The sequence below is a fragment of the Homarus americanus genome, unplaced genomic scaffold (genome assembly GCF_018991925.1).
Source record: "Homarus americanus isolate GMGI-L3 unplaced genomic scaffold, GMGI_Hamer_2.0 scaffold5589, whole genome shotgun sequence".
Lineage (NCBI taxonomy): Eukaryota > Metazoa > Arthropoda > Malacostraca > Decapoda > Nephropidae > Homarus > Homarus americanus.
In genome coordinates this window covers 4,623,410-4,647,093 of record NW_024736650.1, presented here as the reverse complement: position 1 = coordinate 4,647,093, position 23,684 = coordinate 4,623,410, and the positions used below count along the sequence as shown (strand labels likewise).

Here is a 23,684-nt window from a genome sequence, read left to right as displayed (position 1 = left end):
CCTCACCTGCCTCCCCACCTGACTCATCGTCAACACCACCACCAGGAACCTCTTGAGTCTGTTACCTGTGTTTGTATCCCCTAGTGGCCGTCTCCACCTGCTGCCCGTCATACCCCCTTACCACCATTCCACTCACCCGTTCCCCTCACATGACGCGGGACAGAAATAACCGCTTAGGGTGTTGGCGCTTTCCCCTTATATGAGCATGAGTTGCTGGCCCCTCCCTCTCTCGCCTAGCCCTACCCATCACTACCTAGCTCTACCCATCACTACCTAGCCCTACCCATTACTACCTAGCCCTATCCATCACTACCTAGCCCTACCCATTACTACCTAGCCCTATCCATCACTACCTAGCCCTTCCCATCACTGCCTAGCCCTACCCATCACTACCTAGCCCCACCTAACACTATCTAACCCCACCTAACACTACCTAGCCCTACCCATCACTACCTAGCCCCACCTAACACTATCTAGCCCCACCTAACACTACCTAGCCCTGTCCATCACTACCTAGCCCTACCCATTACTACCTAGCCCCCCATCACTACCCAGCCCTAGCCATCACTGCCTAGCCCTACCCATCTACTAGCCCCCCATCACTCACTCTAGCCCCACCCATCACTACCTAGCCCCACCCATCACTACCTAGCCCCACCCACACTGCCTAGGTCCTACCCATCCCACATAGCCATCACTACCTCTACCTAAGCCTACCCATCACTACCTAGCCCTCCCCACTACCTACACCCATAGCCTACCCATCACTACCTCTCATACCCCCTAGCCCATACACTACCTAACTCTCTCACTACTTAGCCCCACCTAACGCTATCTAGTCCCACCTAACACTACCTAGGCCCACCTAACACTACCCAGCCCCACCTAACACTACCAGCCCCACCTAACACTACCCAGCCCCAGCTAACAATATCTTGCCCCACCAACCACTACCAGCCCCCATCTAACACTATCTAGCCCCACCTAACAATATCTAGCCACACAAAGCACTACCTAGCCCCACCCACTACCTAGCCCCACCTAACAATATCTAGCCGCACAAATCACTACCTAGCCCCATCTAACACTACCTAGCCCCACCTAACAATATCTAGCCCTACAAAACAATACCTAGCCCCACCTAACACTACCTAGCCCCACCCAACAATATCTAGCCACACAAAGCACTACCTAGCCCCACCTAACACTATCTAGCCCACCTATAATGCCTAGCCCCACCTATCACTACCTAGCCCCACCTAACAATATCTAGCCACAAAGCACTACCTAGCCCCACCTAACACTATCTAGCCCCACCTAATAATATCTAGCCCCACAAACACTACCTAGCCCCACCTAACAATATCTAGCCCGACCAAACACTACCTAGCCCCACCTAACACTATATAGCCCCACCTAACAATATCTAGCCCCACCAAACACCATCTAGTCCCACCTAACACTATCTATCCCCACCTAACAATATCTAGCCGCACCAAACACATCTAGCCCCACCTAACACTATTACCCCACCCAACAATATCTAGCCCCACCAAGCACCATCTAGCCCACCTAACACTATCTATCCCCACCTAACGATATCTAGCCCCACCAAACACTATCTAGCCCCACCTAACACTATCTACCTAGCCCCACCCCACCTAACACTATCTATCCCCACCTAACGATCTCTAGCCCCACCAAACACTATCTAGCCCCATCTAACACTATATAGCTCCACCTAACAATATCTAGCCCCAGCAAACACTATCTAGCCCCACCTAACACTACCTAGCCCCACCTAACACTACCTAGCCCCACCAAACACTACCTAGCCCCACCTAACACTATCTAGCTCCACCTGAATAAAATCCTCTGATGTTAGCCAATTAAACTATTACAAGTGGCGTCCAGTAGTGAAGGGGTTAGTGGAGAGAGTAATGAAGGGCACATGGCTAGGTGACTTATCTTGATCATCATCCTCTCTCATTCTCTTCCTTATTCCCTCTTTCTCTACCTCCAAGTATCAATATTTACCAGAAGGTCTAACGCCAGGGAGAGAGAGCTGTAGTATGACTTGACACAGGTAACACTTCTTCGCGTTAGTTGTGTAAAAAACTGTTCTACTTGAGTGTATGACGTAAGGGTGAAGCACTATATTGCTTTTGTATTTCTTTCCAGAGAGAGAGAGAGAGAGAGAGAGAGAGGGATGGGGAGTTGGGGGGGAGGTGAACCAACATGCCAGAGATAAGATAACTCACTAAGTCCTCCATAGATTACAGGTGATGGTCCCCCCCAGCCCTCTCCACTTCCCCCCAGACCAGTCCTCTCCCTCCACCCCAGCCCTCTCCCACCCCAGCCCTTTCCCTACCCCAGCCCTTTCCCTCTGCAGCCTTCTCTCCCCACCCCTGCCCTCTCCCCTCAACCCAGCCCTCCACCCCTAGCTCTCTCCCTCCCCCAGCCCTCTCCCTCCACCCCTAGCCCTCTCCCTCCACCCCAGCCCTCTTCCCCAATAAAACTCCGCCTGGTGACATCATTTATCATACCAATATTAACATACCCATCAGTACCCCTTCATACCCATCAGTACCTCTTCATACTATGAGCACCACTCAAATATTAAAATTACAGGTGGTCCAAAATGAATCCCTAACATTCGTCACAGGTGAAAGATACCCCTTCACCAGAACCACAGCTGAGAGACATAGAGACCTGAGAATAAAACCCATCAACCAGCAGCTGCACACCCTGGCCAGCAGCGTCTGGCAAAGGTAGAACACTCAGAGCAAGAACTCTTCAAAGACTCCCACCAGACAGCAAAAACAACCATATATGGTTTCCAAAAAGTTACCAAATCTCAAAAGGTCCATCATCACCCCCGATCTATAGGGCCAGGCAATAGACAACCTCCCTAGACCAGCATCCGCCAGCAGGGTCGGCGGAATATGAAATAAGGCCCTCAAAACACCCATATATGGGATAGGGTAGGATGTCTAGTGCCTGTGTCAACAGACAATAACTAACCCATGACACAACCCTAACACACTATCAGCTTAGCTAACCTACAGAAAGGCGGTCAGCCCTCTCTCTCCCCTACGTCCTCCTAAATTTCTTCAATTTCCGAACTATAACTTCCTCCCCCACCTCTAATCTTCTTTCACCCTTTTTTCTTAAAAAAAAACAAAAAAAAAACACTCAGCTCTTTCCCATAACCCACCCTCTCCCTCTATCCCATAACCCACCCTCTCTATCCCCTACCCCAGCCCTCTCAGCCATCACCCTGGCCAGCAGAGACTGACAAAAAATAGAACAATCAAAGTAAGAACTCTTATAAAGATTCCCACGGGACAACGACAACAATCATAGATCTATACGGCCAGTCAATCGACAACCTTACTAGACCAGCATCCGCCAGTATGACCCTCAAAACATCCATATATGGGATGGGGGAAACTAGCTGCTGGAAGAGGCAAATTTAATTAAATGAAATTAATTTGACTGTCTAGTGCCTGTGCCGACAGATAGAGCGACCAGCCAACCAGAAACCAGCTCTAAGAAAACTACCCACAATAACTACCCCAGAACATAACCTTAACACACTATTAGCTTAGCTAACCCGTAGCAAGGCAGGTCAGCTCGCCTCCTTCTACCTCCTAAATTTCTTCAATTTCCGAGCTATAACTTCCTTCCTGCATCTCTAATCTTCTTTCACTCCTTCTTTCTCTCTAAAAAAAATCCCTCTCTGTCACACTCTAGCAGGTGTTAGGAAGGACAAACATAATCACTAACAGGTGCCAAGGATGCTAACATAATCACTAGCAGGTGTCAGGGATGCCAACGTTTTGTTAGGTAAGGTTAGGTTAGGTTAGGTTAGGTTAGGTAATGTCATCTTATATTTGTCATGTTCGGTTGCGTTAAATTAGGTTATTTGCGTTCAGGTCAGGTTAGGTTAGGTTAGATTATATAAGTAATTTTATATTTGTCTGGTTTGGTTATGTGGGGTAAGGTTTGCCTTGGGGTGGTTAATCTTCAGGATATATATATATATATATATATATATATATATATATATATATATATATATATATATATATATATATATATATATATATATATATATATATATATATATATATATATATATATATATATATATTGAGCATAAATCTAGTGGCATGTAAGTGTTTTGTTGGGGTGAGTGGTGGCAGCCAAACAGTCGCCGCTGCCAGACGCAAGTTATGACCCAGGAGCAGGTAATGACCCTGTTTACTGTCACACACCTCTAAATATTTCTTCCCTGCTCAGATAGGGTCAGGTATACTGTGGTGTCTGGCTCCTCGCTCTGCCTCAACACAGGGACCGGCTCTTGATATTGTACATAATGAAAAAATTATAATCTGATTAATAATTATAATAACGATAATGATATTGATAATGATAGTAATGATAATGAGATTAACAATTGTAATGATAGTGATACTAATTATAGTTACGATAATAATAATAATAATAATAATAATAATTATAATTATAAACTCCACAACTATAATTAATGTAGTCTTGTAGCTATGAGGCACACACACGCACACACACACACACAGGTAGATATATTGGACAGAATTATTACTATTGTAAATTATATACTGTAGTTATCTGTATATACCACGTAAAGAGATACTACTACTACTACTTGGAGAAAGAGAGGGCGTTAGTGACAGTACAGAGAGAGAGAGACTAACAGTAGGCTACCAAGAGAGAGGTGACAGACGACTTGGTGTGGTCTTCTTGTCAACAAAACGTTTCCTCTCTTGATAAAATAATTGTTTTTCTTCGCGACATCCTACACACTCCCCGAGTTCTTTAATCTTTAACACACGTGTTCACATGAACATAAACTGACGGGTAAGGGTGTGTGTAATTTTATATCTTAACGATCTGTCTTAACGATCTTTGCTTAGAGGCGGCGGACTCCCGCCGCCTCTAAGTAAATGTTTTTTTAAGGAATAAAAGATTGGCGTCAATTATAGTGGCTTGATAACAGTCAGCCATGAACGACTGACTGACTGTAAGTAATCGTTACAAAAGTTAGCAGCAACTGTATGACAATAGTCGTGAACCATAAGAGGGACAGATGCCACAGAATCCGGAACAAATAACTGCATCATCATCCAGGCAGCAGCAGCAGCAGCAGCACCAGCAGCTGTGACGTGTTGCTCTCGCTTATGGGGCTCTGTTGACAATGGTCTCGAACGGGAGTGCGGTTGTGCCTTGGTGGCGTGGCGCGATGGCTGCTGCTGGTGGTGCTGCTCCTGCCTCTTTCTATGATATATATCTAATTAATTAATGATGATGATGGTGATGATACATAGTACCAAGGAAAAACATTCTTCACCACCTGCTGACAGCAGCCAAATTTCACTCTTAATTTGACTTTGGTAAATATAAACTCTAATAGAGGTACTGTACGATTTTTGTTTTGGTAAATAAACCATGTTTTATGTTCATTAAGGTGTGCACTTGAGTAACAATACCTGCTGTTGGAGACGCCAGGAATGGATTTATAATTTTAAAGACAGTTTCTGATGTTCTCGTGCTATTGTCTGTGGTGGGTGAGTGGAGATAATTTACGAGTAGTTAATATGTATTTTCCATTAGGATTTTAGTGATGGAAACAAAACAGGAGAAGAGTGAGAGAGAGGAGGAGGTACACTTGGATTCTTTCATAAACAAGCATAAACAAGCGTAAATCATAGTGTGTGTGTGTGTGTGTGTGTGTAAATATCGCTGTTTGTGGCGTCACAGTTCATATTTGTTCATGAGAAACTTAACTTGCATTCCCTAGAAAGACGAAGAGTGCGGGGAGATATGATAGAAGTATTTAAGTGGGTGAAAGGAATCAATAAAGGGGATATAGATAAAGTTCTTATAATATCCGAGCAGGATAGGACTCGGAGCAACTGATTCAAGTTGGATAAGTTTAAGTTTAGGAGGGAGATAGGAAGGAACTGGTTCACAAATAGGGTGGTGGACGAGTGGAACAAGCTTCGCAACTTTGTAGTAAGTGCTGGAACGCTGGAAAGTTTCAAAAAGAGGCTGGATAGATTCATGGATGATAGAGAGTGGTAGTAATTCTCGACAGGAGCTGTCATGCACAGGCCAACCGGCCTATTGCAGACTCCTTATTTTCTTATGATCTTATGTTCTTATGAGTTGAGACAGAGAGGCTCTTCTTCCCTCAGCTGACCAGTCAATTCACTCGGCTTGATGGTGTGTGTGTGTGTGTGTGTGTGTGTGTGTGTGTGTGTCGCCATGCTCTCTGGGTCACTCACTTATTATCCAGTTGCCAAAACACTATAGTTGTTTCTTATACTTATCATTTCTTGTCAAACATACTAATTAGTACTTGTACATTGTGATATGCACACACAGCGGGTTACGGTTACTACAGAGGATTAAAATTCAATCTTTAACTTTGTTTGCTTACAGGTTAGGTGGTCATTAATTTATTTTTGATAACAGAGAGACCTAGGAGAAATGTGAAGACAATACTGGAGGACAGACGTGAACAAGAAGTGCTTGATAAGTACAATGAAGTGGGAGGGGTAGGTTAGGTTAAGTTAGTGAGATCCAAACTATGTAAAAATGAACCAGACAATACCATCATGTGCTAGAGTTCTTCAGTCTCCTACAGTACACAGTAAGGAACTTGTTACGTCAGCCTACCTTAGCCAGGAGGGAGAACAGCAGCAGTGTGTCCTGAGTGACGGAGACGCAGCCAAATGATTATCTACTGTAAGTACGCCACTACATAACAACCAAGAGTTTGCAGGATTTTTTTGCTAGATTACTCACATCTGATGGCGTAATCCTTCATTGAATTTATAAACAATTTTTGGTTATATTATCTGATGATTTCGCTACTATCATAAAAACTCTTTTCTTACAAAATGTTATCAGTGTATTAATTGTATTACTTCACGCAGTGGCGTAGCTAGTGTGTGTGCCGCTCCCCCCCCCGTGCCCCCACAAAAAATACATATTGCACAGTGACTCACTCTTATATATATATATATATATATATATATATATATATATATATATATATATATATATATATATATATATATATATATATATATATATATATATTATATATATATATATATATTAAATAGTTTGTGTACCATTATAATATTACTGTACTTTCACATACTCAAATATAGTATGCTTTAAATACACACCAAACATACTTAAACTTTATAAGTAACAGTTAAACAAAAAGCAAAAACGACATATAGGATAGGGAAAAAAGTAAAAAAGTGTAAAAAATTAGGACCATCTTTATTTCTGAAATGAAAACTACAACTTTCTACAAAGTAACTTTTCTTGTTTTTTTGTTGGCAAATTCTTCAATGACATTGTCAAAAACTATTTCATCTGTCAATTGTCGCTCTATAGACAGTATGGCAAGATTTCTCAACCGCAAGGTGCTCATAGTAGATCTTAAGTAATTCTTGATCAGTTTTAGTTTCGAAAAACTCCTCTCACAGGTAGCAACACTAACAGCAATTGTGAGGAAAATCCTCAGCATTATTGGAACCGAGTTCCCAAGGTTATACTTTTGAATAAACTGCAAAAGTTCAAGGGGGCCTTCTTTCTACGTCTGTATTCTGTCTTTAATAGTTATAGCAGCAACAGCAACAAAATGCTGAAGTCTTTTTCTCTCAACGAGGAACTCCTCTTTATCAATGTCGTCGTGATCGTGATCTATTTGACACTCATATTTATCATCCAAAAGATTCAATGGGGTAAGGGAGGCATATTTCTCAGCAAGTTCATGAAGCTGTTGAAATCTCAAAGTTATTTCTTGGATCACTCTGTCCAGCGAAGAAAACATTTCTCTCCTCAATTCAATGTCGTATGGCAATTCAGCATCTCGTGATCCTTCACCAAACATTTGTTTCTTCTTTTTGGGTCGACGCTGACGCTCCATGACTATCCCCAGATCATTGCAAATTTCTTTGGCATAGTTAACTACATTACTCACTAGCTTGTCCCTGTTTTCACCTAGAAATGTTTCTAATGCCCTGAGTTTTATATCACATTGTTGTATGTTCAAGCCCTTGGTTTGGAGGTAAGTCTGTGTGTCGTTAATTTCTAGAAGGACGGGTCCCCACAGGCCAAGAAAGCACAAAAGGAAAATGATTGCAACGCACCAAGTAGAACACCAGCATCTGCCCTGGTAGCTGTATTTTCTTCTTCACCAGTTAACTTTTCTAGGGCACTTAAGATTTTTGAGAAATGTTTCTTTACAACACTTACAGCTTCTCCCCTCGCACTCCACCGAGTTTCTATTATGCGCTTGACACTTTGACCAGTGACTGAAGTTAGAACATCCCAGCGATGGGTTGATGAAGAAAAAAATACAAACAAACGTTCCACACATCCAAAAAAGGTAACAGAATTCACAGCAACAGAAGCTGCATGAACACCCGCCAAATTCAGCGAGTGATTTGTACAAGCGACAAATTCTGCTTTTTTATTAATTTCCTTGATACGTTTCTGAACACCAGTATGAACACCAGCCATCACCGCATCATTATCATATGCTTGCCCTCGACAATTTTGAATATCAATTCCGTCTTTCTCTAATTTTTCCAAAATCATCATTGAAATATTCTCGGCGGTTTTACCTTTTGTTTCAATGAAATCGACAAATGATTCCACAACCTTCACTTTATCTCCATCGATCATAACATAGCGTAAAACTTGGCTCGTTTGATCCTTATGTGAAATATCAGGAGTGCTGTCGAATATCATGGAAAAGTACTTTGCTTCTTTTACTTGCTTGATGACTTTGCTTCTTACGTTTTCTCCCAAAATTTCTATAAACTCGTTCTGAATAGTAGGAGACAGATGTGGGTCAGGTGTTAGGTCAGACACGACAAGGATTAACTTGCCGCCGATACAAAGGGATGGATTAACGTCTCCAGTAGCTGCAGATATGGGTGATGAGCAGACCCAAAAGTGCCGCCCCCCAAAAGTGCCGCCCGGGGCGGACCCCGCCCCCCCCTAGCTACGCTAGTGACTTCACGTTGTTGTCAACGGCCGTCTTTACGGATATTGTAAGTCACTATCAGTCCCATTCATTGACAACTGGGACAACTTCTACGGCAGAAGGGACCTTTATGCTAGGGATGGGGTGGCAACCCTGGTTGGGTCTCTTGAGGGGGCGGTTCAAAAGATATCAAAGTCTTTAAACTGCTAGGGGAACATATGGGCACGGGGGTGGAGGAGACTGCAGTGGGAGCGGGTAAACAAAGTGAAAGATTACAGGGAAATAGTGTTAGGAATGATGACAAAACTAAATTAGACAGGGAGTTTAAACCTAAACGCGGTAAAGGGAGGATTCAGAACAAGACTAACTTAAATGTCTACTACGCGAACAGTAGAAGTATGAGAAACAAAATGGATAATATTTGGGCCTTGGTATGTACCGAAAAAATCGATATAATAGCATTCACTGAAACATGGATCAACCTAGACTCACGTGAGTTACCTGTCGAATACCAAATTGCGGATTACAAATTGTTCATACATAAACGACATAGATATCGGCATAGACAGCAACATAAGTAAATTTGCTGATGACACTAACATAGGACTTGTAATTAAATCTGACGAGGACTCTGCAAAACTACAGGAAGATCTAAACAAATTTTTCGAATGGTCGGAAAAATGGCAGATGAAATTCAATGTGGACAAATGTAAAGTACTCAGTATAGGAGATGTAAACAGGGAAACCAGTTACCAGATGAACAACGATGCCATTGTGGAATCCGACTGCGAGAGAGATTTAGGAGTAATGATAAGTACTATAAGTAGGAATGTTGAGCCAAGTAAACAATGTGTTTTTGCTCGTAGCAAGGCTAATAAAGTACTTGGGTTCATACAAAGGCGTGTTAGTTACAAGAGTAGCGAGGTCATCTTAAAATTATATCTAGCGCTTGTGAGACCTCACCTTGATTACGCAGTTCAGTTCTGGTCACCGTATTACAGAATGGATATAGAATCATTGGAAAGAATTCAGAGGAGAATGACAAGACTAATCCCGGGCATTAGGAACCTTGAGTACAGAGACAGGTTAAAGCATCTTAATTTGTACTCCCTCGAGAGACGTAGAGTAAGGGGCGACATGATAGAGGTGTATAAATGGAAGTCAGGGTTAAACAAAGGGGACATTACAAAGGTACTCAAACTATCCAACCAGGAGCGAACTCGTAACAATGGTTTTAAATTAGACAAATTTAGATTTCGGCGTGAAATAGGTAAACACTGGTTTTGAAACAGAGCAGTGGATGAATGGAACAAGTTACCAAATATCATCATTTACTCCGAATACGCTGGATAGCTTCAAACATAGGTTGGATGCTTATATGAGCAATAGGGGTTGGGTATAAACGGGACTGCCCAGTATGGGTCAATAGGCCAGCTGCAGTTTCCTCCATTCTTATGTTCTTATGTTCTTATTGTACACCTGAGGGAAGAGGAGTAGTGATGAGGGTAATGGTAAATGCTGTGTTGTAGTAGTAATAAAAAAACACGTTAAGGTATTCTCCACACACACACACACACACACACACACACACACACACACACACACACACACACACACACACACGTAGATAAACACTAGAATCTTTTGTGTGAAAAAATACTGTAGGTGTAGTTGTGTCTCGTGTGTGTGTGTGTGTGTGTGTGTGTGTGTGTGTGTGTGTGTGTGTGTGTGTGTGTGTGTGTGTGTGTGTGTGTGTTAAGCAGTGATGAGAGAGAGTATACTTACCAGGTGCAGATGTGGAGCGTAAAAAAATGGCCGTTGCTGCTGCTTGGAGGAGGGTGTGTGTGTGTGTGTGTGTGTGTGTGTGTGTGTGTGTGTAGGAGGGAAAGAAGTGCTCCTGGGTATACAGTAATACTCTTCTCTTCTTCAATACACTTCACTACACTTCACTTCACTGTAGTTCCACAAGTTAAGGGCTGCTATAGAGTCAATCAGTCTTGAGTAGTTTGATGTGTATTTAGTATTTTTTCATTATTAAACACAGTACAGGGATTAAATGAGTTTATTCTTCATAGTTTATCAACACTTCATAATTATGTTCTTTTGGGAATCTTAGTCAATCAAATAGGTACCATATCGTAATAGGCTTCACCCTAACCTAACCTAACCTAGCCTAACCTAACCTAACTTAACCTATGCCATGAGGATTATGACCTATTTAGAGTTTAGATAGATTAGGTTTGGGTGATTTAGGTTAGGTTTGGTTAGATTTGGTTAATTTATGTTAGTTTAGGTTCCTTCAGGTTAGATTCGGTTAGTTTAAGTGAGGTTAGGCACTATTTGACGAGTTCCTTCCAGTACATTGATCACAAAGATTTACAAACGAAAAGCAAAACAAGACGACCGACAGACACCCTGACTGTAGGTGACTCAGCTTGGAGAGGTAAACATAATAATTAAAATTCAGTGTTCAGTGTTAACGTTAGGAGGGGAAGGGTGGAGATAAGGAGAGAAGGTGGATAATTCTCTCTCACTTCCTCTACGGTTCGCACTGCTGGGTGTGGTGAGAGAGAGAGAGAGAGAGAGAGAGAGAAGTAACGAATGATGAAGAGAGGAAGGTATAGAGAGGGAGAATAGGACGATGTAAGAATCAGGAAGAAAGGGAGGGAGACAAACAGGGAGAGGAGGTAGGACAGGGAGCAGACAAAAAACTATATAAGCGAGTTATAATGACATCAGTTCACTTGTTGGGTGTAAACAAAGAAATGATGCCTTAAAATAAACACATAACTAATAAACGGTGAGATTGATATTAAGAATGATGTCAGATATTGTTTACAGGTTACTGGTCAGTGAGTCATTTAAACAACGCAGTATAAACCATCACAACCACCATTCCTACCACAACCACAATCTACTTAAATGTAAGAGAGAACTACAACCACAATTTACATCGTTGTTGTCAAAGAGAACATAACTGCCCCTACCACTACTACAACCACAGCTGACTGTTACAATGACTGAGACTGTACAGTTGGCACTAGGAAAAATATACCAAGTTTCAATTATCTTATACCTGCACCCAGTCACCACCACAACCTCTCTCATCTTATTTATAACCCTTTACAACTACGTCACCACTGCCACAACAACAACTGTATGTACTTTTAACTACGTGTGCCTCCTCCACACATCCTTTCTTCTTCCTCCAAATCTTCACATTTGTTTTCATCTCTCCTCATTTAAAAATCATTCACCCACCCTCTCTGTCTCTCACCACCAGTGCTCGCCATCGGCTTATATCATCTGTACATACTTGCCCCCTCCTCCTCCTCTTCCTCCCTCCGTTACCCAACCATGCCCTCCCCTTCGTCACCTGCGTCTTGCTCCCTCCCTTCCTGCTAGCTAACCGTGCATGTGTTGTGTGGTTACCTCCGTCAACTCGTCTTTCCTCTTGATATTGAAACAGTTTATTTAGCCAGAAAAATACAAATACAGGGCGAACAAGAAGAACATTATTAACACCAACACGCGAGGCTCAACACACACTCGTACCAACAAAAAGTTATTGTGGCACTGGAAGACATGGTCATCATCACACACACACACACACACACACACACACACACACACACAGATTCAGATTCAGATTGCCCCGGAGGGGGCTAGTTTATTGGGCACCCCCTTACATCCTGTGCAAGGTGAAGCGCAGAAGCGTTTACAGTGCCCAACTGGGAAGCATGCGGAGTTCATGCTTGCCTTTATGACTCACACACACACAGTAACTGGCGAGACAAGGCGTAACGTCTCCGTCCACCACTTTTAAGGCGATAATTTAACAGGTTCCTCGTGTACGACACGGACTCCACACAATGTTTGTGGAGCATCTCTGTAAACTTACAAGAATGAAAGAATTGTTCCTTAACATTTAAGTTTATGCGTTGTGATTCATGGCAGACAAATACCTCCATAGTACCCATCATAACATGCACGCCACACACGTTTAGGTTACACGAGAGTCACAACACACAGGAACCACAACCAACTCATAACTCGTAGAGGACCTCCTGCAGTGTTTCTGGTAAATTTAGTTCTCTACACTGCGACCGTAGGACGTGCAGGTCTTCACACTGTGACCGCAGGATGTGCTGATCTTCATGTGACCGCAGGACGTGTATTTTTTCACACTGTGACCACAGGATGTGCAGGTCTTCACGTTGTGACCGCAGGGCGTATAGGATGATGAAGGACTAGCTGTGTGGTCAGCATCAGTCAAAGTGTCACCGGGTTTGTGTTGGGGGGTCACTAACAACAGTGGCCTCGGTCGCTTATCTTCCCTACCAAAACACGGTGTTTACAGGCCATCTATCACACACTGTTATGAAAACTTGTTTGAGGTTTGTTATAAAACAAAGACGCTGCACTGGCCAGGATAATGCCGAGGCCATGACGCTAACGGCTCGTATATCAGACGGAAAGGATGAATGTTGTGCTAAGTCTTTTATCACCAACGAGGTCCTCACGTCAAAATCATATAGGAAAAGAGTTGGTAACCTGTGCCGCATCGACCGACTAATTTAAGGTAATCTTAGTGGAATGTTATCATACAAAATTACGATCTAATATATTTTCTAAAAGTGTATATATCTGTTTAGGGTAAAGTCTCAGTGTAATTTTGATGTTATACTTGGAGATTTTTTTTCTTTTAGCTTAAGTCAGCCAGTTAGATATGCACATTCTTATATTAAACTTACGGACCTTTGAGAACCTGGATCCCTGGCTGACTTGAAGAGCTTACTAATATAAAAGTCGTAATCAAGTCTTCTCTTATCATGATGAATAATTATGTTGTAATGCATTCTATTGCTGTCATGTTGTTGTAAATATTTCATGTTATCGACGTAAATAGCACTAATGGTGAAATAGGTGTTCATCCCTTCCTAGTAGTCAATGATTCACCAGCTAGCATTATGGTTTTACCTCTCTGAAATATAGCTTACATTAAAACCTCTATTTAACGAACTTTATGGAGTGAAAAGTCAGGTATGTCGAGGGTCCTTTAGATGTGAAACTATATAGAGAGGAAAATCCGTTATTTGGAGGGTCTGTAAGATGTGAAAGCCCCATCTCACGGATTATATGGAAGAGAAGTCCGTTATATGAAGGTTTCACTGTATTTATGTAGAATGTAAAAGCTTGGCGTCTAACTCCTGACGGTTGAACGGTACAACACATATTAGGAAACATTTGTCGAAGAAATTACATTGGGTGTTTGGCCTGTGTGTCAGAGTTTGTGGGCTGAGTGTGGCGGGCTGATCACCTAGTTCCTAGCTAAATGAGCTGAGTGTGGCGGGCTGATCACCTAGTTACTGAGCTGAGTGATATACTTCCGTGGATAAATTTATGAACTGGGAAAGTGATGAATATTTGCCCTCATGTTTCTTTGATTTTGTTCTGTGAATTTTGTTTCTTTTTTCCATGTACCAATGATGAAGATATTGCACAAGTACCTTACTGTTCGAGACAGTGGAGGTGCTCTTAGTGTATCGTTATCAGCTGCCGCTTGCGTCGAGGTCACAAACTCCACACACACACACACACACACACACACACACACACACACACACGTCATCAATAAATAATGAAGGGTGGTGTCGTTCAAGGAGATGGTCATGTCGGCGTTTATAAACAACATTAAGCACCAATTACACGTTGATGTTAGCAAATAAAACCACATGACACCGTCGACCGTCAACAGTTAACTGGGAAAATGGAGCAACTTGCCTTATTTTACTGATTGTTTTGAAATAGAGTGGACAAGAATCTTCTGCGGTATTGAGAATTACACTGAGGTAGAATGTAAATCCTTGTCTATCTATCTATCTATCTATCTATCTATCTATCTATCTATCTATCTATATATCTATCTATCTATCTATCTGTCTGTCTGTTTATCTATCTATCTAAAAAAAGGGTTGTTTACAACGTAACCACCTATTCCCAGGAAAACGGTTTTAATATCAGACATTTGTATTGATGTTATTAGCAATACTCTGATGAGAAGGCGATTGTGATACACCCACACACTACTACTACTACTTTGCTGTCATTTGGAATCGAGTATGACGATCATCCAGCTATGATACAATAATATGAGTTATTAGGGATGTCACCATCGTTGGTGAGCTCTGAGGTGACTCGAGAGGCCGATACGGTACTGGTAGTGTCGTCCACAGATGCTGCACGTGTGAAGGGCTACATCTAGTGCAGGAGGGGCGACGGCAGCGTCTTTCCGGCGTTGGTGCTTGTCTGCCTTGGTATACAGTCGGGCTAACTCGAAAGTATTGACACCTCGTGTGGGGCTCCTCGAAGCTCTACGGCGTGGAGTAATCCTCTCCCAGGTGAGGGGGTCGATTTGGCAATTTTTTTCAGGTTTATCTTAAGACTATCATTACACCTTTTCAGTTGCCCGCCAGCGTTACGTTTGCTATTCGTTAGGTGACTGTAAAGTAGTTGCTTTGGCAGTCTACTGTCGCCCATGCTGGTAACATGGCCAGTCCAATGTAGAGTACCTTTTCTAGCCCTTTCCCCATGTGGGGTGAGCAGAATGGGTCCTCAAAAGGGCTGCTCAGTCGCATAGACAGGACAGGATTACACTGCTGCCTAGATCCCAGTGCATGCACGACCATCTTATCTATGCCGCCCATGTGCAGTGTTGTGACTTGAGACTCCCGGCAGTCATCTCTGCCTGTCCCCGTCGCCACTCGTCTGTCGCCATAGGACTTTTGGAGGTATAGGGGTTACGGTGATGATGAGAAGTATGATGAGCTGGATGATGGCTTCGCGTGAGTTGATTTATGTGGTGAAGCAGGAGCGCAGGCTGCAACCACACATCTTGCCTCTCCTTTTTCCTAATCCAGTGGAGCAAGTGTTGCAACGACAGGGGAGAGGCAGAATTGCAATGGTCTGTTGATAGCCTAGTTTCTTGAGTTTTGCTTTAGTAGCCTGTCCATCATTCATTGCCTTCATCCGCCGGTGTAGTCGTTGGGTTCTCATGTTCGTCACTTCTTCCGCCTATACCGTTGATGGGGTCTTCCTTGAGCTCTGTAAGCATGTCTGCCTGATGCGGGGCTCCACCGCAGATTTTTCGTTCGGAGTTTACTCCTGTAGCCTTATACCCACCAAGGTTATTCCGCAAGGCAGCGGGGCAGTGCTTGGTAGGCTCCAGGACGTGTCCACATGCCAGTGGGCCTCTGCGCCGTCCCTCTGGGGCCCACTGCTGCTCTGAGATCCCCTGCTGGTCTAGCCTGGGCCCACGAGGCACCCAGTTACCGTGTGTTGCCAAGAGGAGGCACAGCAGTCTTGATGGTGAAGAGGCTGTGTACTGACAGGCGAAGAATAGTGCAAGTTGCTTCCCTGTTCACCACGAGGGCTAGCCAGCGGCGGTAACTGAAAGGGAGAGGGAGCAAGCGGTGCTAGCACCTTAACGCTAACATAATGCTGCCACACTAGATGCATTATACCACCCTGTGCACACACACACACACACACACACACACACTACTACTACTACTACTACTACTACTACTACTACTACTACTACTACTACTACTACTACTACTTTTTTTTTTTAAACGTGGCCTCCAGCCTCCCCCAATAGCCACACCTTCGCCACCATTTATTTACCTTAATATTAACTATCCTAATACATAAGCAACTATCCTATCTGTGTTAAATTAGTTGAGCCGCAGATCGATGCGGCATTCGGTGACTGTAGCCTCATAGTCGATATCTGCAGCAGTTGACGGAGTAGGGGCAGAAGCTCTCGTTCCCCTGAGGCAGAGCAAAGCCGACCGAAGGAGAGAGAAGGACAGTCGACATCTCATCCAGGCTGTGACATAACTTCTGGGCTGCTGCTTCTGTTCGGAGATCAGCTCCGCGAGTCTGGCGTAGAAACATCTTGCGCTTGGGCCCATCCCACCAGAGGTTGTGAACACTAGCGGAGTGAAGCTGCCTTGATCGACATTTTGAATTACTACTACTACTACTACTACTACTACTACTACTGCGACTCGAGAGATGTGTTAATTCATACTATTGCCTTCTTTTCAAAGTTGCGACCTTGACCCTTGAACTTATGTGTTGAGTGTGCACGTTTCAATTCTTTTACTGGTGACCTCCTCCTCGTCGCTGCAACTACCGACGCACAGGTCATCACACTCACACTAAAAGGCTTATCCCTTAATACTGTCAATGCTTATGTGCCTCCCTCCACCCTCACCGTGCCTATCCTACCACAGCATAGTCCCTAGCCGTCACCAACACCTCTTCCTCCTGACCAAATACCCCTCCTCCTCCAGACAGACCTGGCACTTGTCTTATTAGGGACTTGCCACGCCTTGCCACAAACAGATGTATTGTATCGGGAAACCTCCCTCCACACATTCGTCCTGTCACTATTATGTAACTTGCCGACATAATCCATGGCCCTTTCAGGCACTTATACGCCTTAAATGCATGAGTCAAGAAGACAAGCATGAACTCCGCATGCTTCCCTGTCGGACACTGTAAACGCTTTTGTGCTTCGCCTTACACAGGATGCAAGATGGTGCCCAATAAACTAGCCCCCTCATTGGGCAAATCTAAATAAAATGTGTGTGTGTGTGTGTGTGTGTGTGTGTGAGTGTGTGTGTGTGTGTGTGTGTGTGAGATTTATTTGATTTTTTATTTTTCCACTTACAGCGGCTACTTTATTGTGCACCCCACACTCATCCTGTGAGCGGTAGCGCAAAAGGATTACAGAGTAGGGTTTACAACGGGTCATAATAATTAACCCCCGTTGTCAGGATATTATGGCACTGAATGTTACGCAGTATTTCAATTACATTATTTGTTTAGTTCTATACATAAAGGGTAACTTATTCACAAATGCGTGAGTACAGGCGTGTGAGGCAGTATGTCTGGCCGCACACTTTGTTATTCACATTTGTGTGTGTGTGTGTGTGTGTGTGTGTGTGTGTGTGTGTGTGTGTGTGTGTGTGTGTGTGTGTGTGTAATCGTCCTATTAAACTTTAAAAAGCAACTGAAATTTTCCCCCAACTAGGGGATAACTTTTTTTATTGGTATAACTTATTTGATATTACTTTATCATAATTTGAATTTGGTCTGTTTCATAAGTGACTTCTTTTGGTGTCATAGGATAGGATAGCATAGGATAGCATAGGTTAGCATAGGTTAGGTTAGGTTAGGTTGAATTTCTGTAGTAAAAAATATCACTCTTAGGCAATTATCCCTGTTTACACACAAACACAAACAGTACTGTACTGGCCGCCCTGAGTGACCTCGCCGACGGAAGTGTCAGAGCGACTCACAGCCGTACACAGGCGTACATGATGACGGCGCCGCTGATTCACGGGATCTGACGAAACTGTTTACTCCGCCTCCTTGTCCTGAACGTTCGTCTTCTGCGTGTTGCTGTCCGCCGCGCTTTTGTCCTGATTGTTGAAACGTAGTGATGCATTATGACATCAACACCACCCATGGGTATTGTTGGTGTGAGCGATAACTGTAACACCAGCCGTGGGTATTGTTGGTGTGAGCGATAGCTGTAACACCAGCCGTGGGTATTGTTGGTGTGAGCGATAGCTGTAACACCAGCAGTGGGTATTGTTGGTGTGAGCGATAACTGTAACACCAGCAGTGGGTATTGTTGGTGTGAGCGGTAACTGTAACACCAGCCGTGGGGCTATTTGGGTGAGCGTGTGGCTGTAGCACCAGCCGTGGAAATGTTGGGTGTGCGTAGCGTGAGCCAGCGGTAATTGTAACACCAGCCGTGGGGTATTGTGTTGGTGGAGCGAATTGTAACACCACCCGTGCCGAGCGGTAATTGCAACACCAGCCGTGGAGTGTGTGTAGCGATAGCTGTAACACCAGCCGTGGTAGTGGTGTGAGCGGTAATTGTAAGCCTGGTGTGAGCGGTACTGTGCCGTGGGTATTGTTGGTGTGAGCGATAGCTGTAACACCAGCCGGGTGTGTTGGTGTGAGCGGACTGTAACACCAGCCGTGTGTATTGTTGGTGTGAGTGATAAGCTGTAACACCAGCCGTGGGTATTGTTGTGTGAGCGGAAATTGCTAACCAGCCGTGGGTGTTGTTGGTGTTGTGAGCGTAGTGGTGCAACACCAGCCGTGGGTATTGTTGGTGTGAGGAGTACTGTAACACCAGCCGTGGGTATTGTTGGTGTGAGCGGTAATTGTAACACCAGCCGTGGGTATTGTTGGTGTGAGCGCAATTGTAACACCAGCCGTGGGTATTGTTGTTAGCGATAGCTGTAACACCAGCTGTGGGTATTGTTGCTGTGAGCGCAATTGTTGGTGTTGAGTAACACCAGCCGTGGGTATTGTTGGTGGTAACAGCCGTGGTGTTGGTGTTAGCGATAGCTGCAAAACCAGCCGTGGGTTTGGGTGTGAGCCATTGTTGGTGTTAGCGTGTAACACCAGCCGTGGGTATTGTTGGTGTGAGCGGTACTGTAACACCAGCCGTGGGTATTGTTGCGATAGCTGTAACCCAGCGGGTATGTAACAGCCGTGGTGTGGTGTGAGCGGTGTAACACCAGCCGTGTATTGTTGGTGTGAGCGGATAAGCTGTAACACCAGCCGTGGGTATTGGTGTTAGCGAAGTAACACCGCCGGGTATTGTTGGTGTTGAGGATAGCTGTAACACCAGCCGTGGGTATTGTTGGTGTGAGCGGTAATTGTAACACCAGCCGTGGGTATTGTTGGTGTTAGCGATAGCTGTAACACCAGCCGTGGGTATTGTTGGTGTTAGCGATAGCTGTAACACCAGCCGTGGGTATTGTTGGTGTTAGCGATAGCTGTAACACCAGCCGTGGGTATTGTTGGTGTGAGCGGTAATTGTAACACCAGCCGTGGGTATTGTTGGTGTGAGCGGTAATTGTAACACCAGCCGTGTCTATCTATCTATCTATCTATCTATCTATCTGTCTATCTATCTGTCTATCTATCTATCTATCTATCTATCTATCTATCTATCTATCTATCTATCTACCCCCCCACCCACCCCATTCGTACACTACTATTAAGAAGTCGTCATTGAACATTAATCAGCATCACAGGTGTTTTCAATAGCCTTACGAATTACATAATTATACCTGTAACTTTTATTTGAGTTATGTGAAAGATGTGGTAGAGTCAATACTTAAATAACAATTAATACTCTAATGTTCTAGAATTTGTTAGTAATTATAGGTCTTCATTTGACTCGGTGTTAGTAATTATTGTACTTCATTTGACTCGGTGTTAGTAATTATAGTTCTTCATTTGACTCGGTGTTAGTAATTATAGTTCTTCATTTGACTCGGTGTTAGTAATTATAGTACTTCATTTGACTCGGTGTTAGTAATTATAGTATTTCGTTTGACTCGGTGTTAGTAATTATAGTTCTTCATTTGACTCGGTGTTAGTAATTATAGTACTTCATTTGATTCGGTGTTAGTAATTATAGTACTTCATTTGACTCGGTATAATCTATCACTCTTTTCTGATATTACCCTTTTACTTATTTTAGTCTTCAATTAATATCATCCGTCACCATCTATAACTTTTTTCTATAATCCCCATATTTCCACACACACACACACTCAAAGTCACAAAATCACGAAGTTTATCGTCTATTGTACCTCATTATGTGGGAGGAATCTTTAACCTACCATCACCAATTTTCCTAAGTAATATAACCTATAATTAGTTAGTCCTCCATATTCACCGCTAAAGTTGGTACAGGAATGTCAGTATCGTGTGGAAGTGCTAAACATGATATGAACTACTCTTTCTTTAGCTAACATTCATTTGTTTATGGTTATTAGTTTGCTCTAAATATTTCGTGATGGATCGTTAATGTTCCCCGAGATAAGTTTTATGTGAGCGGCGTCATTATGTGAACAAAGTTCGTCACTTCAACCCCCAAGGAACACTGGGGACTCCTATACACACTTCTTGTCACCAGTAGCACCTCTTGTGCTATAGTAGAGCACTGTGTCACCACCAACCTTCACCTCTACAGTCTAAAAGCCAACTGCCGCATCTACATTTGTGTCCTCTCGCCCACCTCCTCTTGGCACGTGTTCACTATTTGTTAGCTACCCGCTGCCAAGTTTTCCTGAGCTGGGTGCCAGGGTGCTATCAGGCAAGTTGTGCCTTTGGGGTACCAGGATATTGTGAGGGGCAGGGTGTATCAGTGGGGTACCAGGATATTATGAGGGCAAGGCTGTATCTATGGGGTGCCAGTATATGATGAGAGGCAGGCTGTATCAGTGGGGTACCAGGATATTATGAGGGGCAGGCTGTATCGGTGGGGTACCAGGTTATTATGATGGGCAGCCTGTATCAGTGGGGTACCAGGGAAGGTTTCAGGGTTTCATCAGACAGGATATGCCAGTGGGGTTTCGGAGAAGGTGCCAGGGTACCATCTGACATGTAGGTTGTGCACTCCAAGTGGGGCTAGCGGGAAGTAGATACGTGTTCATTGTAAACTCTGGCGCGCCTCTCACTAAATCCAGCTGGTGTCTCACGCTATGGGCGGTGATTGTGGTGTCGAGGTTCACATACGGGGATTCAGTCCTGTATAGTTTTGAATGAATACATACAGACTCCGAAACCTGTGAACAAGTAAAATTCTTGCGTTTTCTCGGAAATGCAGGAGTCATACACAACACGAAGTGCCGGGGACACTGGTGAGCTGTGTGACGGGGTGTGTCTGTAACGGAGCATCAAGTGTCTCCGTTACACTTAGTGGGAAGGAAATCTACTGGAAGTTCTAGTTTATTTGTATATTTCCATCGCTCATTGTCAGGACTGAAACAATGTGTAAGGGAGGCGTAATGAGAGAGAGGGGGGAAGAGAAGATCGCCTGGCATTATCTCCCTTCTGACTTCCTTCCTCCTAACTAACACTGATGTACAGTGACACAACACAGCCCTACTAAGTACAGTATACTGTACATGTAAACCTGTGATGTTAAGGGCGTTGTTAGTATGAGTAATTACTATCCTACCAATAGTAAACTTTTGCTTGTTAAGGAACACAGGTAAATAAAATTGACTTGTTGTCCAAGGCTGTGTATCAAGGGCAGTAACAAAGCTCTGTGTAGGAATGGCAATAAAGAGTGGGTGGTGGGAGCGGGAAGAATAAAAAGTTCCACGTAAATTCGTTTTTCCCAAACTTCGCCACCATCGACACCTCCGCCGCCGTTGCCGGGATATGAGGCACCTGCTTAGCCCCACCTGAGTCCCCGAGAATAGTGGGGCGGCAAGCGGTGAGGGACTCTATAAGCGACGCTAGATAGGTAGCAAGCGACCACCGCCATACACCCAGAAATAACGTCCGGCTTACACTGAGGTTTTGCCACTGTGCTTATTACCTTAACGCTGCCGTAGTGGTTCTGGCTATCGCTGTGGTTGCAATGATAAATAACCATACAAGAAATCGGACTTTGTGGTATAGGTACAGTAGTTTAACAGTGTGTGACGTGGAATGTAATTTTTCCCCTTGGATTGTCTGTTTTTCCTCTGTCTCTCCTTTGTTATGTGTTTCAGTCATTTGTGGTTCTGGGTTCTGTCTTTGTTTACACATTCCTCCCCTCCCCCCCTGCGCTGCACGTCACTTCCGGTTGGATAAACATAGAAGCAGCCAAGTGATATGCAGCAGCTTATGAACCTTGTATCCGTGTGTGTGTCAGTGAAGCACAACTGAATATGCTCCTGATTTTTTTTTCCATTTTTTTATGGGGATTAGCCCACTCGGGCACAGGTCACTGACCCACATCGGGGCCTGGGGGGCGAAAATTTAACAATAATAGTAAATAAAATTTATAATAAAAATTAAAATAAAATAATAATAATAATAACAACACTGTAATAATGATAATAAAGAAAAGAAAAACAATTATCAATAGTGAAAAATGCTATATGTATAGTATGTTGTGTTGTCAATAGTAAGAGAAACAATTGAGACCCTGCGATTGTGTGTAAATGAGGCAGAAAGACAGATCAGCAACCTGGGACTTGGTCACAATATTCGTGATGCCATATGGCAGCAGGGTCTACCATTAGACAACACATTATGCTTCCAATATCTTCCCAGGCGGTAGTACCTCCCTGTTTGGTAGCTGCCTGCTACCTACTACCTTCGTGGATAAAGAGTAATATGCGTTCTCCATGAGTCATGTGTGTTTTACTGTGCCTCAGAATCACGTGGCCAGATTTAACCAAACTTGGTATGAATGTTTTTTATGGTAACTTGTGTTTTTTTTTTGTGATCATCCCGGGATTTTTCTAGTTTTCACAACACACTGGTATGAATACACACCTTTGACTTCTATGGAAGCCTATACAACGTCAGGTGAAGGCACTGTGGGGCGGTGTATTGTGGCTGAAGGGTTTTCTTTACATGTATCTATCTACACACTGTTACGGTCAGCTCCTCTTTCCCTCAATATTTGTTTCAGTTACCCATTGTAATTGGTTTCTATTGTGTCCCGTTCTCCTTTGAATCGAAATTCCAAGCGTATAGTAAAGACTCGTAAAAATGTCTTGATTATTGTATATTAGTA

At 43.5% G+C, this 23,684-nt stretch overlaps 1 protein-coding gene across 2 annotated transcripts in view; it reads right to left on the bottom strand.

Annotated features, from left to right (window-relative positions):
- The window catches only part of LOC121872313 (BTB/POZ domain-containing protein 1-like), a 120,218-nt gene extending 99,129 nt beyond the window's left edge, over positions 1-21,089 (bottom strand). Inside the window, exon 1 of one of the 2 annotated variants that reach the window (XM_042375021.1) lies at positions 21,068-21,089. The gene's annotated coding sequence lies outside the window, so the exon portion shown is untranslated. Of the gene's footprint in view, positions 1-10,843; positions 11,570-21,067 lie in introns of those variants that run through there. The other variant, XM_042375020.1, reaches the window with a different exon arrangement.
- Positions 21,090-23,684: the final 2,595 nt, after the last annotated feature.